At 45.4% G+C, this 19,974-nt stretch overlaps 1 pseudogene; it reads right to left on the bottom strand.

The window, feature by feature from the left end:
* Window positions 1–1,457: 1,457 nt before the first annotated feature.
* LOC121316623 lies at window positions 1,458–14,096 on the bottom strand (annotated as a pseudogene).
* Window positions 14,097–19,974: the final 5,878 nt, after the last annotated feature.

The raw sequence follows: 19,974 nt of genomic DNA, 5'->3' as shown, positions 1-19,974 counted from the left end.
GTGGCACAGGAGTGGATCCGACAGGTAATGCAAGACAATATAAACTCCTGTCTCTAATTTCAAACAGTATAACACAACAGCACGGTTTTCTATGCATATATATTTTTTATTTATTTTCAATTAATAGTTTAAAAATGTTAGATTGACATGAACATTTGGTCCAGTTTTATTTCCCTTTAAAAAAACAAACAAAAAAAAACAATTGACTTACTAATACGTCAACAAAAGGATGTAAGTATTAAGTTAAGTGCCTGTGATACAGTAGCATCATGCCCAAGCTGTTACCGGCAGGAAATACACCCAGAGACAGAAAGCTGCAGTTTAAGCGTTGGCGTGCAGGTGCAGGGGTGATGCAGTGCAGGAATAATCACAGGCAATTGTAATCCGGCTTGGAATGATTTATTTCTATTTTTTTAATCCGGGTCTGGTGACTGAAAGAATAAACCATGGCAATACACACCAATGTGTAATAACATTTAATAACAACGGGTTTACAGCCCAAATAATACAGACTTTACCCGCCCCACAATACTAAACACGGTCACCAGTCCTGGGTGTGTGTATTAGTGCTCGTGATGGATGAGAACACGTTTATCTCTGACTGTGGTGAAGTGCTCTTCCAGCTACAGCTCTGGGTACGTGCTTGGCTGTCTAGTAATACACAAACACAGACCGTTGCTAGGCAAACACAAAAAACAAACAAAACACTCACAAATACTTTTACAACACTTTCTCTGCATCTCGCACGGTCCTTCCAGTTTCTCAATACAAAACCAAGCGAAGGAAAAGATTTACGATTTTCTGTCCCCTTTATGCTATCACACATGGCCCCTTGGTAAATGATTGCAGCTCTCTCTATTGCCCGCAGCTGCTACATTGTTTACCTTCCTGGTCAATACGTTTTTGCAACAGAGTCTCACCTTCTTCCAGGCTGACCGACTTCCCGACCCTGGAAATGCCAGCCCGTCCAAAGACTTCCCCTTTCGCTACTTAGCGCCCTCACAGGTCAGGAGGGAGGGAAATTTACAACCAGAATGCATTATATTTGTGTCACAAGTGCACAGACCCAGAGACAGAAAGCTGCAGTTTAAGCGCTGGAGTGCACGTTTATAAAGAAAACAAACACAAAAACAGGAACAAAATAAACTGGCATTAGGGCCAAAAAAAAACGTTTCAAACAAAATAATAAATCACTTGTAGGCTGGGCATTAGCCTTCACTACAGATACAAACAATACAAAAATCACAGCACTAACTCAGTCACTCAGGAAATGAGCTTAACTGAAGCTCTTCACCTGTAACTGCCACACCTCCCCCCCCGTCAGTGTGCAGCGACCAGCAGGGTCACAGGCTTTATTATTATTATTATTATTATTATTATTATTATTATTATTATTATTATTATTATTATTATTATTATTTTTATACTGCCCTACTGTTCATCCTCAACACATTGGGCTAGTCCATTTTTATAACTGCCTTCACAGGGCACACTCTGAGGGGGGCAGAACAGCCAGCCCTGAAAAATGGAAACATTCTCTCAGTGAATCTGTGTTTAAAAGTGTAGAGAGGTCTCATATCACTGGCGTCAAAGAATGCCACCTCGCCCTCGTCACAGTCCAGCTGAACTCTGATCTTCTGTGGTTTCTTCTCCACAGTGAGTCATGTGTCTGGTGAGGTCCAGGCCCAGTACTGATCCTCATCCCTCAGGGTTATAGCCCAGTATCCTCCTCCTGGGTTATGAGAGTCCCTTTCCTCTGGCTGGACTCTCTTGTCACACCCAGATCCCAGTCAGTTTTGTTTCCACATTCAACATCCCAGTAGTGTTTCCCTGAGGTGAATCCCTCAGAGCTCAGCACAAAAACATAGGAATCAAACCTCTCTGGGTTGTCAGGAAGCTGCTGTCTCTCTTTGGTGTGTCTCACACTTGTAAGATCATCAGACAGTATCAGTTTAGGATGTGCTGTGTTGGGATCCAGAGTCACTGGAGCTGAGAGCGGAAACGAGAGACAGGGTTAGAAATGAGAACATCTACCTGCACACTAAAGCATTGGAATACATTAGGAGGCAGGAGCTGTATATTACAGTTAACATTATAATGCATCATTTCATATAGTATTATTCAACATCAAACTATTTTAAAAAAGCAGAAATGTGTCTGTCAAAATACCACCCAAACAGCACGTAAACCTGTTTAATCACAGAGTGTAAAAACCCTGCTCTGATTGGCTGTGTACAGTATATAAATGCTGAACTAATGTCCAGCTGGATGATCTGAGTAGAATTCTGGCTCCGGAACTCTGGGCAGTGAGAATTGTAGCTGCTCACAGAGTTCTATCACAGAGCTCTAGAATAGAACACTGACACTGCTCAGCACTAACATGCTTAGAGCTCTGGGAGCATTCCAAGACAATGGGCTGAACTCAGAGAAGTCTGTGGGCACGTTAAGTAACTGAGCGGCTCAGAGCAGCTCAGTAAAAGAATGGATTTAACAGCTTGCTCAGTTCCGCTCTAACCGAGCCGCTCAGAGCGCTGCTGAGCATTCTGTATCGTGATCAGAGTGAGTGGACAGCGATGGCCGCCTGCAGGAAACAAGTGGGGTTGACTGATTAACCCAGGCGCAGTACCGTCACTCAGCTCAGTGAAAACCGAGCACAGCAGTAACGGACCTGTCAGCGAGCTGTCCGTACCCAGGGGCAGTACCGTCACTCAGCTCAGTGAAAACCGAGCACAGCAGTAACGGACCTGTCAGCGAGCTGTCCGTACCCAGGGGCAGTACCGTCACTCAGCTCAGTGAAAACCGAGCACAGCAGTAACGGACCTGTCAGCGAGCTGTCCGTACCCAGGGGCAGTACCGTCACTCAGCTCAGTGAAAACCGAGCACAGCAGTAACGGACCTGTCAGCGAGCTGTCCGTACCCAGGGGCAGTACCGTCACTCAGCTCAGTGCAAACCGAGCACAGCAGTAACGGACCTGTCAGCGAGCTGTCCGTACCCAGTGGCAGTACCGTCACTCAGCTCAGTGAAAACCGAGCACAGCAGTAACGGACCTGTCAGCGAGCTGTCCGTACCCAGGGGCAGTACCGTCACTCAGCTCAGTGAAAACCGAGCACAGCAGTAACGGACCTGTCAGCGAGCTGTCCGTACCCAGGGGCAGTACCGTCACTCAGCTCAGTGAAAACCGAGCACAGCAGTAACGGACCTGTCAGCGAGCTGTCCGTACCCAGGGGCAGTACCGTCACTCAGCTCAGTGAAAACCGAGCACAGCAGTAACGGACCTGTCAGCGAGCTGTCCGTACCCAGGGGCAGTACCGTCACTCAGCTCAGTGAAAAGTGTGAAAAGTGTTGAATTTAAATCAAGGGAAGTAATGTTAAAACTGTACAATGCACTAGTAAGACCTCATCTTGAATATTGTGTTCAGTTCTGGTCACCTCGCTATAAAAAAGATATTGCTGCTCTAGAAAGAGTGCAAAGAAGAGCGACCAGAATTATTCCGGGCTTAAAAGGCATGTCATATGCAGACAGGCTAAAAAAATTGAATCTGTTCAGTCTTGAACAAAGAAGACTACGTGGCGACCTAATTCAAGCATTCAAAATTCTAAAAGGTACTGACAGTGTGGACGCAAGGGACTTTTTCAGCCTGAAAAAAGAAACAAGGACCAGGGGTCACAAATGGAGTTTAGAAAAAGGGGCATTCAGAACAGAAAATAGGAGACACTTTTTTACACAGAGAATTGTGAGGGTCTGGAATCAACTCCCCAGTAATGTTGTTGAAGCTGACACCCTGGGATCCTTCAAGAAGCTGCTTGATGAGATTTTGGGATCAATAAGCTACTAACAACCAAACAAGCAAGATGGGCCGAATGGCCTCCTCTCGTTTGTAAACTTACTTATGTTCTTATGTTCTAAAACCGAGCACAGCAGTAACGGACCTGTCAGCGAGCTGTCCGTACCCAGGGGCAGTACCATCACTCAGCTCAGTGAAAACCGAGCACAGCAGTAACAGACCTGTCAGCGAGCTGTCCGTACCCAGGGGCAGTACCGTCACTCAGCTCAGTGAAAACCGAGCACAGCAGTAACGGACCTGTCAGCGAGCTGTCTGTACCCAGGGGCAGTACCATCACTCAGCTCAGTGAAAACCGAGCACAGCAGTAACGGACCTGTCAGCGAGCTGTCTGTACCCAGGGGCAGTACCGTCACTCAGCTCAGTGAAAACCGAGCACAGCAGTAACGGACCTGTCAGCGAGCTGTCCGTACCCAGGGGCAGTACCGTCACTCAGCTCAGTGAAAACCGAGCACAGCAGTAACGGACCTGTCAGCGAGCTGTCTGTACCCAGGGGCAGTACCGTCACTCAGCTCAGTGAAAACCGAGCACAGCAGTAACGGACCTGTCAGCGAGCTGTCTGTACCCAGGGGCAGTACCGTCACTCAGCTCAGTGAAAACCGAGCACAGCAGTAACGGACCTGTCAGCGAGCTGTCCGTACCCAGGGGCAGTACCATCACTCAGCTCAGTGAAAACCGAGCACAGCAGTAACGGACCTGTCAGCGAGCTGTCCGTACCCAGGGGCAGTACCGTCACTCAGCTCAGTGAAAACCGAGCACAGCAGTAACGGACCTGTCAGCGAGCTGTCCGTACCCAGGGGCAGTACCGTCACTCAGCTCAGTGAAAACCGAGCACAGCAGTAACGGACCTGTCAGCGAGCTGTCCGTACCCAGGGGCAGTACCGTCACTCAGCTCAGTGAAAACCGAGCACAGCAGTAACGGACCTGTCAGCGAGCTGTCCGTACCCAGGGGCAGTACCGTCACTCAGCTCAGTGAAAACCGAGCACAGCAGTAACGGACCTGTCAGCGAGCTGTCCGTACCCAGGGGCAGTACCGTCACTCAGCTCAGTGAAAACCGAGCACAGCAGTAACGGACCTGTCTGCGAGCTGTCCGTACCCAGGGGCAGTACCGTCACTTAGCTCAGTGAAAACCGAGCACAGCAGTAACGGACCTGTCAGCGAGCTGTCCGTACCCAGTGGCAGTACCGTCACTCAGCTCAGTGAAAACCGAGCACAGCAGTAACGGACCTGTCAGCGAGCTGTCCGTACCCAGGGGCAGTACCGTCACTCAGCTCAGTGAAAACCGAGCACAGCAGTAACGGACCTGTCAGCGAGCTGTCCGTACCCAGGGGCAGTACCGTCACTCAGCTCAGTGAAAACCGAGCACAGCAGTAACGGACCTGTCAGCGAGCTGTCCGTACCCAGGGGCAGTACCGTCACTCAGCTCAGTGAAAACCGAGCACAGCAGTAACGGACCTGTCAGCGAGCTGTCCGTACCCAGGGGCAGTACCGTCACTCAGCTCAGTGAAAACCGAGCACAGCAGTAACGGACCTGTCAGCGAGCTGTCCGTACCCAGGGGCAGTACCGTCACTCAGCTCAGTGAAAACCGAGCACAGCAGTAACGGACCTGTCAGCGAGCTGTCCGTACCCAGGGGCAGTACCGTCACTCAGCTCAGTGAAAACCGAGCACAGCAGTAACGGACCTGTCAGCGAGCTGTCCGTACCCAGGGGCAGTACCGTCACTCAGCTCAGTGAAAACCGAGCACAGCAGTAACGGACCTGTCAGCGAGCTGTCCGTACCCAGTGGCAGTACCGTCACTCAGCTCAGTGAAAACCGAGCACAGCAGTAACGGACCTGTCAGCGAGCTGTCCGTACCCAGGGGCAGTACCGTCACTCAGCTCAGTGAAAACCGAGCACAGCAGTAACGGACCTGTCAGCGAGCTGTCCGTACCCAGGGGCAGTACCGTCACTCAGCTCAGTGAAAACCGAGCACAGCAGTAACGGACCTGTCAGCGAGCTGTCTGTACCCAGGGGCAGTACCGTCACTCAGCTCAGTGAAAACCGAGCACAGCAGTAACGGACCTGTCAGCGAGCTGTCCGTACCCAGGGGCAGTACCGTCACTCAGCTCAGTGAAAACCGAGCACAGCAGTAACGGACCTGTCAGCGAGCTGTCCGTACCCAGGGGCAGTACCGTCACTCAGCTCAGTGAAAACCGAGCACAGCAGTAACGGACCTGTCAGCGAGCTGTCTGTACCCAGGGGCAGTACCGTCACTCAGCTCAGTGCAAACCGAGCACAGCAGTAACGGACCTGTCAGCGAGCTGTCCGTACCCAGGGGCAGTACCGTCAGTCAGCTCAGTGAAAACCGAGCACAGCAGTAACGGACCTGTCAGCGAGCTGTCTGTACCCAGGGGCAGTACCGTCACTCAGCTCAGTGCAAACCGAGCACAGCAGTAACGGACCTGTCAGCGAGCTGTCCGTACCCAGGGGCAGTACCATCACTCAAGGCAAGCTCCTTTTTATTCATCTGTTTAAACATGTGGCTTTGGTTGATGAGGCACTTGACTTGTTAAGATTTGTCGATCATTACACTGGCATTTGTCAGTTGGAGTAAAATATCAGACTCTTTAAAATGAAACATTCTTAGACACTGTTACTTTATAGTCATTTTCAAGACTGTGCCATTTGCAGCTTAAACTATTTTCAAGTGATGCAGACTATGATGTATCCGAACTTGTTTAATCTCTCAGATGAGTGCATGCAGTGGTGTAGATTACTATAAAAATGGGTTTTCTGCTTCTAATAGTTTATCTAATGTTTTAGGGAGTGAACAGCACTGCTTGACACAGGCTGCAACACTGCTGCTAATTGAGCAGGTCTGCCTGAATAAGGAGCAGTTCCATAAACCCGTCCACAGGCAGACACGTGTCTGAGACAGGATGTCCAATAATATTCAGACAGCTGGCTACAGTTTAATTACTCCAAAAAGAGGAGGAATTTAAAAAGAATATACAAAACTGTACTGGACAACATCAATAAAACTGGAAGAGGGAAAGAAGTATGGGAGTTCTGATGATTGGTGGGGGTCCTACGATCGCACCAGTTGCTGTGTTTGAGACTATGCTGCCGCACAAAAAACACCTGGCTGAGCAGCAGCATCTCCTGAGGCACAGGCAGGGTCTCCACCATCATCACACAAAACTCCCTCCAAACAAAAAGGAAAGATGGCATTACATAGAAGCCCAACATCATGGTTTAAAATATATGCAAATGAAAAAAAGAGGACACTAACCAAAAATTTAACACACTAATAGAAAAGGGAATAAACAATTAGAAATGCTGAATGAAAGAAATAATTTGCTCAGGGAATTTACCCAAATATTAAGAAACAGAAGAAAAAAACAGCTGACAATTGTTATGTTTTGTGTATTTATTTGACATATTTTGTGTATTTATTTGATGTATTTTGTGTACTTATTTTATTTAAGTCTGTATTAAACAATTAACAGCACTGTAAATTTGTTTTTATTCTGTATATTGTACAATTAACGGCACTGACAAATAAACCTAATGGAATGCTACATTTAAGTCTTATTTTTATTATTACATTTTAAGATAGTGGTGTACAGATTTCATAAATAATTATTTTATGAAAATCAAGCTACTATCAAAACCAGCAATATTGTCCCTCTTAACTGCAGCAGTAGTGTGTCTGGCACTATCAAAATTTTATCAGCAGCTTCGTCTTGGGCAACATGACTATTGCTTTCCCTTTCAATTATGATGTTGTGCAAGACACAAGCAGAGAGGCTAACCTTTGGTATCATCTCTCTTCTGGACATAGCTAGACATTTTGATATTTATATACAAATTTAATTGTGCAAAGCAACTTTCAATAATGGAGCGAGCACAACTGTGCAGGTAGTTGTATCTGCTTTGCTTCCTTGTTACATGCCCATTATCCCTGTAAGGAGTCAGAAGGAGTGTCTGCAAAGGATAAGCCGAGTCACCCAGAACATGTCCGTCAGGAAGAAGTATCTACTGGTTTTCCATGACTGCCCCAATCTGACTGTTTCTAAAGATGTCGTGCCCTGACCCTGGCAACCTGCACTGGCATCAATGAATTTCATCTCATGATCACAAACTCCTTGCAGTAAAATAGAAGGAAACCCCTTTCTATTAAAATAACTGTCCTTTTCAATTTCTGGAGCCTGGACTGCAATGTGGCAACCATCAATTGCACCAATGCATAATGAGCACTGCCTCGGTTAATTCCAAATCTGTCTCCTACCCTCAGAAAGATTCGTGGGTCAGTAGTAGCTTGGATTCCACCGAGTGCTTCACATCACATGCTCCTTTGACTTGCTGAACAACCTACTACGAAAAACTAAAATAGTTGTTTTATATGTTTATTTAGTGCTTTATTCATTCAGTGCTTTTTGTGCATTCTTTTGATATTGAAAACTTATGTTGAATTTGAATTTATGGAGTCAATGGGACAGTTTTTATCAGAACAGTACCCTACTAGAAAATAACAGCCTAATAATAAAAGAATATGCACATGAATGCCAAAATGCCAAACTGGTTTTATGTTCTGACATAAAAAATATAGTAGGATATGTAATATAATCATTTTAACCCTATTTTAACAGGGTAGACCTACTGATCAGCAGTCACACCGTTTAATTATCATTTATTATGCACTAACAAGTTACAGTAAACGCCACAGATTGTGCAGAAATTCTGTCGCGTTTGTCTTGAATGTATCTCTCCGCATAGGGAAATGAGATTTCAGTTCAGATTCTGTGTAAGCAGGCAAAATCTGGTCCACAAAATTCTCAACGGCTGGTGGCCAACGGTCTGCATTGTTATGTTTCCTGATCGTCCCCGGTAAGGACTTGTTGACAAAATGACTTTGAAATCATTGTCAGAGACAAACAAAGGTGATGTTTTTTTACAACTCCATGCCAACGAACCCCTCGTCTCAGGTCATTTAATTGACAAAAAAATCATAAATGCCCAAAAGCAATTCATTTTTAAAGTTCCAAACCGCTCTAATGTAGTGGAGTGTTAAATCATTCAAATTACGATCAGTGTGCTTTCAGAGCATTCTCACTGTGATCCGCTCAGTTACTTAACACGCCCTGTGTGCTTTCAGAGCATTCTCACTGTGATCCGTTCAGTTACTTAACACGCCCTGTGTGCTTTCAGAGCATTGTCACTCTGATCCGCTCAGTTACTTAACACGCCCTGTGTGCTTTCAGAGCATTGTCACTCTGATCCGCTCAGTTACTTAACATGAACTGTGTGCTTTCAGAGCATTGTCACTCTGATCCGCTCAGTTACTTAACACGCCCTGTGTGCTTTCAGAGCATTGTCTCTCTGATCCGCTCAGTTACTTAACATGCCCTGTGTGCTTTCAGAGCATTGTCACTCTGATCCGCTCAGTTACTTAACATGCCCTGTGTGCTTTCAGAGCATTGTCACTCTGATCCGCTCAGTTACTTAACATGCCCTGTGTGCTTTCAGAGCATTGTCACTCTGATCCGCTCAGTTACTTAACACGCCCTGTGTGCTTTCAGAGCATTCTCACTCTGATCCGCTCAGTTACTTAACACGCCCTGTGTGCTTTCAGAGCATTGTCACTCTGATCCGCTCAGTTACTTAACATGCACTGTGTGCTTTCAGAGCATTCTCACTCTGATCCGCTCAGTTACTTAACACGCCCTGTGTGCTTTCAGAGCATTGTCACTCTGATCCGCTCAGTTACTTAACATGCACTGTGTGCTTTCAGAGCATTGTCACTCTGATCCGCTCAGTTACTTAACATGCACTGTGTGCTTTCAGAGCATTGTCACTCTGATCCGCTCAGTTACTTAACACGCACTGTGTGCTTTCAGAGCATTCTCACTGTGATCCGTTCAGTTACTTAACACGCCCTGTGTGCTTTCAGAGCATTGTCTCTCTGATCCGCTCAGTTACTTAACACGCCCTGTGTGCTTTCAGAGCATTGTCTCTCTGATCCGCTCAGTTACTTAACACGCCCTGTGTGCTTTCAGAGCATTGTCTCTCTGATCCACTCAGTTACTTAACATGCACTGTGTGCTTTCAGAGCATTCTCACTCTGATCCGCTCAGTTACTTAACACGCCCTGTGTGCTTTCAGAGCATTGTCACTCTGATCCGCTCAGTTACTTAACATGCACTGTGTGCTTTCAGAGCATTCTCACTCTGATCCGCTCAGTTACTTAACACGCCCTGTGTGCTTTCAGAGCATTGTCACTCTGATCCGCTCAGTTACTTAACATGCACTGTGTGCTTTCAGAGCATTGTCACTCTGATCCGCTCAGTTACTTAACACGCCCTGTGTGCTTTCAGAGCATTCTCACTCTGATCCGCTCAGTTACTTAACATGAACTGTGTGCTTTCAGAGCATTCTCACTCTGATCCGCTCAGTTACTTAACATGCCCTGTGTGCTTTCAGAGCATTGTCACTCTGATCCGCTCAGTTACTTAACATGCACTGTGTGCTTTCAGAGCATTGTCACTCTGATCCGCTCAGTTACTTAACATGCACTGTGTGCTTTCAGAGCATTGTCACTCTGATCCGCTCAGTTACTTAACATGCACTGTGTTCTACTGCAGGAGTTTCTTTACAAGGAGTTTTAATACAGACCAACATGGAATCAGAAAGCTCTTCCAGCTCACCTCAATACTATGAGCACCTCACATTGTTTTAATATTGAATTGAGAGATGATCTCTCTGATGGATAGAAGTGTATTTGCTCCAGGTCTGTACATTTCATTGTGTGTTATTATTGATTGTAGAGAGCTGTATCTTGCTGCTTCCACACATTGTGGATTGTGGTTATATGCACCCCCCCCCCCTCCCCTTTGTGATGCTGCCCCACAGTACTCACTGTATTGAACAATCCCCAGCATATTCTCCCACACTTTGTACTTCAGAGAGCCCAGGAGCTCGGCTACATCTATCAGCGCTCCTGAAACACACTGTGGATCCTGCAGTGTGCATTCGGCTCTGCAATAATATTCAGAGTTAGTGCTGCTCTGTGTTTGCATTCAATACAATACAAGAGAGGAAGACAGGCCAGATCTTACATACCTTCTCTTTGTGTCTTTGTACTTCTGAAACAAACAAGAAAAACAGTTCAATACATTATTAAACACAAATATGCATTTTATATAAAACAGCAGCGACGATGGCCAGCTTGGGATAATCAGGTTATTTAATGGTGAGGCAATACCAACAGTGTCTGAGAAGCCTGAGAAAAGTCTTGGGAGATAGTTTGACAGGTACCTAAAGGTGTGGAGAAGTGAGACAGTAAGCAGTGCTAGGGTTGAAGAGCAAGACAGCCGTGCTTTACTGGGCAAACTGAAACTGGTGCTTTCAGTCTGGTCTACTACCAAGACTTCCGTGGCCACTCGCTGTGTATGAGGTTTCTTTGACAACAGTAGAGAAGCTGGAAGCGTTAATCAGTTTGTACGTCAGGAAATGGTTAGGCGTTCCACAGTGCCTCAGCAGAGTAGGACTGTATGTTAAAGGGATACTGCAGCTGCCAGTCTCGTCTCTAACTGAGGAGTTTAAGTGCGCCAAGGTTTGATTGGAAATGACATTGGCAGAGTCACATGACTAATGTGTGAGGGAGGCAGCACCCGTGTTGAAAACTGGAAGAAAGTGGGCGGCAAGGGAAGCTGTGGAAGATGCAAAGGCTGCCCTTCATAAAGGAAGTTTCCCAGGCCAAGCTGGGAGAATGGAAGAGATGAGAGAGTGTGGAACAGCAAAAGATCATCTGGCGAGATCTATGGACAATGGAACAGAGCAAGATCAGTTTCTTCATCAGGTCAACATATGATGTTCTCCCATCACCACAGAACCTTAATCTATGGGTAGGAGAGGATCTGTGGTGTCCTTTGTGTTCATCACCTGCTAAATTAAGACACATTTTGACAGCATGTAAGGTGGGTCTTAGGCAAGGACAGTTTACTTCACATCATGACCAGGTGTTGAGATGTTTGGCCTTTGCTTTGGAAGACAAGCGCAGCATGACCAACAGGTTGCCACCAATGCCAGCAATATATGGCACAAGCAGAACAACATTCCTCCATCTAGGTGAGCAACCACCAAGAAAAGGTATTAAAACCAAAACTCGTCTAGGACAACTGGAAGCTTCTAGAGACTGGAAAATGGACAACGGCTGATTTTCCCACCTGAGATTGCCATCACTAACCTTTGACCTAATATTGTCTTGTGGTCTGGATCAGCACACCTTGTTCACCTGGTAGAGTTAACAGTGTGTGAAAGGATGGCTGGCGCTGTGACGTCAGGCCAGGAATGAAACCACAATACATAGGCTTTTCCGAGGGATCCGAGGGATTAACTAGCTAACAATGATCTTATTATCCCTTGTCACATTTTGCACAGGTTTAATAAAATGCGTGACTGTCAGCTAATTATGTACTTAGTAGCTGATCGGTCACACATTCTGAACAATAACAGATAATGGCGGTCGGCACCTTGCTTGTCCTGCCAAACAATACATAATAATACAGCAAAACAAAGTACAAATCAATATATGCACAGGGGCAGAGTACCCGTCACTCTGTGCCATGGGAGGATGCTATGGATGAGGTGTATGAAAGGAAGAAACTTCAGTATGCTCAACTAGCTGCTGAAACGGAACAGCGAGGATCCAGGTTTGCCCAGTGGAGGTGGGTTGTCGAGGATTTGAGGCACACTCCACAACTTGGTTTCTCAGAGACATCGGATTCAGAGTTGTGACGTTTAGTGAAGAACTTATGTGAAGCAACAAAGCGGAGCAGCAACTCATTCTGGTTGAGACAAAGATTCTGGTTGGGGACCTCAAGCACAGTAGAAAGAAAGCAACGTCGATGTAAAGGAAGGTAAGTAAGGTAAGTAAACTGTCGAGCCCTCTTAAGGTGTTGTGGGCTACTCGACAAAACACCAAGGATGGAAGGTGCCCACTTAAAGACACCAGAGATGTACCTTACTCATCTCAGTCCAGATGGTTGTCATGCTGATGCGCAAGCGAGGCTGCACTGAGGTTGATCAGAGGAGCCAACATTGGAGCCGTTGTGTGTGCTGATGTGCCAGGGAGTCAAAATAGGCTGATCTTTGGAGCCAGCATTACACTTTAGATAGAATGATATCTACATCATCAGATGGAAGGAAACTCATTTGCTGTCTGTTTTATCAACTCTCACCACTCGCTCGCTCGCTCACTCAGTATCTTGCTACCCCTGAATATATAAGGGCTGCACTTCAAATACATGCACATTATTTTAATGAGCAGGATGTCCCACAAGTGCAGGGCTGCTCCAGATGTTCTCCATTTCCTACCAGTGCAGAGCGACTGGGGGTGGTGGTATTGGTGTGTGAGTGTCGTACCAGTCTTGCAGTTTCTAGTGCACAAACACATGGTATGGGCACATGTATACTCTTCCCTGTGCTAGTCAGTGTGCATTCACAATAAGAACATGTCACACACAGTTAAACAAGCACTACCTGCAGGAAGAAGATGTCTTCAGCTTCCAGCTCCTGTTCTATCACTCAGCTTGTGTTTGAAAGCGATGAGATTTCTCTTGCAAGTTTTTCTATCTTCTCTTTCATGATTCTTCCCTTTTGTTCCTCTTCCCTCCTCAATGCAGCTATCCTGGCCTTTTCTTCATCTCGTAGAAACTGGTGAAGTTTCTCAAACTCCTCCTTTATCTGCCTCTCTGTTTGCTGGGCTTGTTTCTATACAAGAAAAGGATCACTCTGGATTTAGTTTGGGTGTCCAGTGAAAATGTATGCTGTGTATTGTTTCAATCACTAATCTAGTTCTCTTACCTTGATGTGCGCTGCTGTTTCATCACATTCTTCTTTAACTTTATTAAATGTTTTCAGCTTGTCCTGCAATGGCTCCAGAGCTGTCTTGAGTTTTCCCTGAAATTCCCACACAGAACAGCTTCTTTATCATCCACACAGAACAGCCTCTTCATCATCCACACAGAACAGCCTCTTCATCATCCACACACAGAACAGCCTCCTCATCATCCACACAGAACAGCCTCTTCATCATCCACACAGAACAGCCTCCTCATCATCCACACAGAACAGCCTCTTCATCATCCACACAGAACAGCCTCTTCATCATCCACACAGAACAGCCTCCTCATCATCCACACAGAACAGCCTCTTCATCGTCCACACAGAACAGCCTCCTCATCGTCCACACAGAACAGCCTCTTCATCGTCCACACAGAACAGCCTCTTCATCGTCCACACAGAACAGCCTCTTCATCGTCCACACAGAACAGCCTCTTCATCGTCCACACAGAACAGCCTCTTCATCGTCCACACAGAACAGCCTCTTCATCATCCACACAGAACAGCCTCTTCATCATCCACACAGAACAGCCTCTTCATCATCCACACAGAACAGCCTCTTCATCATCCACACAGAACAGCCTCTTCATCATCCACACAGAACAGCCTCTTCATCATCCACACAGAACAGCCTCTTCATCATCCACACAGAACAGCCTCTTCATCATCCACACAGAACAGCCTCTTCATCGTCCACACAGAACAGCCTCTTCATCATCCAACACAGAACAGCCTCTTCATCATCCAACACAGAACAGCCTCTTCATCATCCAACACAGAACAGCCTCTTCATCATCCACACAGAACAGCCTCTTCATCATCCACACAGAACAGCCTCTTCATCATCCACACAGAACAGCCTCTTCATCATCCACACAGAACAGCCTCTTCATCATCCACACAGAACAGCCTCTTCATCATCCAACACAGAACAGCCTCTTCATCATCCAACACAGAACAGCCTCTTCATCATCCAACACAGAACAGCCTCTTCATCATCCAACACAGAACAGCCTCTTCATCATCCAACACAGAACAGCCTCTTCATCATCCAACACAGAACAGCCTCTTCATCATCCACACAGAACAGCCTCTTCATCATCCACACAGAACAGCCTCTTCATCATCCACACAGAACAGCCTCTTCATCATCCACACAGAACAGCCTCTTCATCATCCAACACAGAACAGCCTCTTCATCATCCAACACAGAACAGCCTCTTCATCATCCAACACAGAACAGCCTCTTCATCATCCAACACAGAACAGCCTCTTCATCATCCAACACAGAACAGCCTCTTCATCATCCAACACAGAACAGCCTCTTCATCATCCAACACAGAACAGCCTCTTCATCATCCAACACAGAACAGCCTCTTCATCATCCAACACAGAACAGCCTCTTCATCATCCAACACAGAACAGCCTCTTCATCATCCAACACAGAACAGCCTCTTCATCATCCACACAGAACAGCCTCTTCATCATCCACACAGAACAGCCTCTTCATCATCCACACAGAACAGCCTCTTCATCATCCACACAGAACAGCCTCCTCATCATCCACACAGAACAGCCTCCTCATCATCCAACACAGAACAGCCTCTTCATCATCCACACAGAACAGCCTCCTCATCATCCACACAGAACAGCCTCCTCATCATCCAACACAGAACAGCCTCTTCATCATCCACACAGAACAGCTTCTTTATTATCCACACAGAACAGCCTCTTTTCTTCCCTGTGCAGACTGCAGAGTGTTCCAGGAGGTGCTGGAGGTTTCTGACTGTGTTCTTTTAGGAAGGACTCCACAATATTCCTGAGCCTGAAATCCACAGGAGGATCCCTCAGTGAGGACCTCCTCCGGCACACTGGACACTCCTGAGCTCCCTTCTCTTTACAGAACTGATCCATGCATGCTTTACAGAAGCTGTGGTTACAATGAAGAGTGACAGGATCCTTGAAGATCTCACAGCACACAGCACAGGAAAGCTCTTCTTCTAGATGAGAAGTTTTCGCTGCCATTTCTGTACAAAGCCACACCCTGCCTTGCTCTCTGTAATGGCTCCTGAAGAAAGTCACTGAACAATAAACAGGGAACTTTCACTTTCAATTCTGAAACTTTTTTCAAGCGAACCTCTTTCACTTCTTGTACACCCTGTAATGTCATGATTCAGATTCCTCAAGGGGGCACTATTCCTCTGGGTTTGCAATCAGACTGTAGCTTTGCTAAGGATTTGAAGCAGCAGACATATTAATGCCAGGAAGAAATGGGCAAAGTGGGAGAGAGCATGGTGGAGCGGTCACAGGATGGAAAGGGAAAGGCTTTGGGCAGTTGGGAGGCAGGGAATATTAGTCTGCTGTATTTACACCACTGTATATACCGCAAAGAATGCTGGCTTGGTTAGATGACTGCAAGAACTGTGGGCCCAATTCAATTAAGATGGGAAAAGCATTTCAAGAACATATGAATTCATTCATTAAAAAGTACAACATTAGATTTTTTTTTATTAGATCTGTTTAACACGCGATTAACAATAAAACAAACAAAAAAGCTGCCCAAGCACTCGTTGTATATAGATTTAATTTGTATTTTCCCAGTTTAAAGCTAAGTGAAATGGGCCCTGTGTATGCTCCCCAGCACTGAATTATTAATAAAAGAATCATGGTCTAACTGCAAATCTGTGTGCACGTTAGATTTTAGCAAGAATTGCCTTTCAGGTTTTTCATGCAAGTAATGCAGCCAGGCTGCCTTTATTGACATCATTCATGTTGAAATCCTTGGGATCTGCCTTGTATTTCATGGAATTGCTTAGTAGTCAATGCTGACATTGTTCCAGACCTCACCCACCGGAGCTCAGCCGAGGCTGACGAACACAACACAACGGACAGCTTGAGAGGAGTGAACAAGGGCAGGCCCTTCAAAAAGAGGCTCACAAGGAGGGCTAGAGCTGGACCTCGCTGGAGATCTAGCATAATATACTGCTCAAACTTATGTACAGACATGAATGATCGAAAGGGAGGTGGCATCAGAAGTTACTGAACTACATGATGTCATGATCAGTGCCGGTATTAACTTAAGGTAGATTATTTACCTTTTAAATTTCTGAACAATTTAGTTCTAGAAACAAAAACAAACATATGGTGGGGCATTCCTGTATCAAAAACTTTCAACACAAAGCAATTTATGGGCAAACTAGTGTTGGTACTCAAATCTTTAGAACAGAGAAAGGGTGTTACTGATTACCTGTGAGTATGGGCCCATTTCAAGAACTACTCACAAAGTCAGAAATATATAGCAAAATACAAACAAAAATAACCATGCCCTCAGAAATATACAATTACATCCGTTGTTTGTTTCTTTTACACGCTTCCTTGAAAAAGGGAATACATTAAAAAGACGAATTACAAACAGAAATGGATTTGGGAAAGAGGAATTTGCCATACATTTCCTATCCCATTGGAAAGCCTAACTGGTTCTGTCGTGTTTAACCACAGCCCAGCAGTTGGAGCTAAAAGGGTAATAAAAGCATCCTTCCACCAGTTAGCATGTTGGGTGCTGTAACGTCTCAGAAGGGGACATGAAAACAACGGCAGCATTCTCCCTTTGAAAGGCCAACCTGAAAAGACAAGGGAGACGTGTTCCCTTGTGTGATGGACGGTGCCAGCTAATACAAAGTGATGTGAACAGTGTGGCATGCTGTTAGGAACCACTTCTCTACAGCAGCATTGCCTCCCCGCTCTGTGGAAGAGGGCGAGCATCGAGGTCGCCCTGCATTACTGGCGCTGTAGTCTTGAGGCCTGTTTAACTTCGCCAGTGCTGCAGGCTGACAGCTGCCAGGCTGAGCTGTACAGGCTGAGGTGTGCAAGGTTTCTCACAGGTCCATTTAGTTCAGTGGAAACTCGACAGATCTTCATGTAGGTGCCTGAAAAAACACTTGCTGTCAAGACCAGTACCTTCATCTTAGCACAAACCAACAGGGACAGCCTGAATATTATTTCTGCTTACTGAACTTCTCCATTTGCTACATATAGTAGTGTGCACATTTACTAGAACAACTCAATATTTGTTCTTTATATACCTACCAGCACAAAAACCTCAGGGTGTGAGAATTTAAATTTTCAGTGATCGTGATATAGATACAATAGGTACTCATGTGTGAAAATGTTAGACCACTTTGTGCATTAAATAGGAATCTTAAACAAGTTCTAAAAAGTCTCATGTGTTTTGTCATTTGTGGCTATGTGTTCCTTTACTCTTACTATTTTAAATTAATTGCATGTGTGGCCTATTAAAGTCATCAATTAAATGAGACAATCACTAATGTGCCTGTTTTGTCATTTTTTAAGCTGTTCAGTGACAGTGGTTTGATATCATATGCACAATACATGAAAAGTACAGAAGCAATGGGGGGTTCAGATATATTTGAACACAACGCTGAACTCTCACCCAGGATTTTCTGCAGCTGGCTTTTTGGATCTACAAGGGCAAAACACTTATGGATGTTTATGTTATCAAAATGACTGAAGCAGGTAAGAGTATTAGCCGAGAAGGTCTAAGATTAGGATAGATATGGGATGTGAGCAATTCAGAACAGGTCATTTAAGAGGAGCACACACAGTTCAATCTAATGTGGAAATGTATGCAACATGAAGCACATACAAAATCCAGGTGGAACAGTCAGCACCAGTTTGCACTTCAGGCCTGAAGCAGGGTTTTTTTTCTTGGAAATGCATGGTAAATTTGAGTTTGTTTGTTTGTATTTTAATATATATTTAGACCTCATGATCAGTTCTAGAAATGGGGCAATACTCACCAGTAATCAGTACCACCCCTTCTCATTTTATAAGATTTGAGAGTCTGTAATGAAATCAGGATCCTGCAGTCTTTACAGTACTTTACCAATACATCTCAAAGGGGTGGATCCCTCCTTCTTTGTGAGACGCTACAGCTGTTTTAATAGTCCCGCTTTGTAAAGGAAACCCAGATGGGATTTAAATACCTTACTCAATTTTTTAAACAGAACTGTTTCAGTCATGCTCGGCATACAGTATTTAGATACATATTTTCTTTTGAGCTTATAAGCCAAGTATGAGTTAAGCTGAGTTAACCTCTCAGTTTGTAATGATCTGCAGTGTTCGTATTTACGGGATTTCATTGGGCTCTGAATTATTCTTGATCAAGAGGTAGCTACCCCTTTAAGAAGTGTTGAAACAGTGTTGAAATGTGGAGGGCCCCCTCTTCAAACGTTGTGTCAGACCCTTGGGGGTGCAAAGCCGCGTGGAGAGAGTCTCTCAACATGTAGTCTCTGCCTATAACAGTGTAATAATGCTGCGCCTTCTTCACTCATTATGAGCCCTGCCTGTCTGTCTGGGTCCTCGTATCAAGCTCCTGGTCTGAGACTGTCTGCCCCAGCACAACCCTGCTCGTCATAGCCACTTAAAACACTGACTCCCATTCAAACAATCCCCGATGTATATTCATATAGAAGGCTGTTGGGTTCCCATGTTGAATCATATGCTGTAAGAGTTTTTTTTTTGGGGGGGGGGGGGGGGGGGGGGGGTGTTAAACAGTACTTTACCCTCAACATGCTTCCTCTCTGTGTTTCCGCATGTGTTTCCGCATGCTTACAATGAATAGACTTGCATCATCTTGAACAAAGAAGACTACGTGGCGACCTAATTCAAGCATTCAAAATTCTAAAAGGTATTGACAGTGTCGACCCAAGGGACTTTTTCAGCCTGAAAAAAGAAACATGGACCAGGGGTCACAAATGGAGATTAGACAAAGGGGCATTCAGAACACAAAATAGGAGGCACTTTATTACACAGAGAATTGTGAGGGTCTAGAATCAACTCCCCAGTAATGTTGTTGAAGCTGACACCCTGGGATCCTTCAAGAAGCTGCTTGATGAGATTCTGGGATCAATAAGCTACTAACAACGAGCAAGATGGGCTGAATGGCCTCCTCTCGTTTGTAAACTTTCTTATGTTCTTATGTTCTTATAATTTACTCGCCACACATCCCTACCTCTACAGCACGTTCTTTATGCTTTTAGTACACACTGCAATGTGCAACCTGTCTTTGGTGTAACACATGGACTGACAGAGTCAAAGGAAAGAGAGGAGTGGATGTTTTAGGACCTGTAGTCCGGGGGTCACTGCAGCCCGCACCTCGGCTGTGACTTGTCAGGAAACAAGCTTGTGTTGTTCTAGAACGGTCCATGGAGAGCACAGAGGAGC

This window comes from Polyodon spathula, chromosome 6 (assembly GCF_017654505.1).
Source record: "Polyodon spathula isolate WHYD16114869_AA chromosome 6, ASM1765450v1, whole genome shotgun sequence".
Lineage (NCBI taxonomy): Eukaryota > Metazoa > Chordata > Actinopteri > Acipenseriformes > Polyodontidae > Polyodon > Polyodon spathula.
Note: the sequence above shows the minus strand (reverse complement) of the source record. Positions and strands in the feature narration are given on the sequence as shown.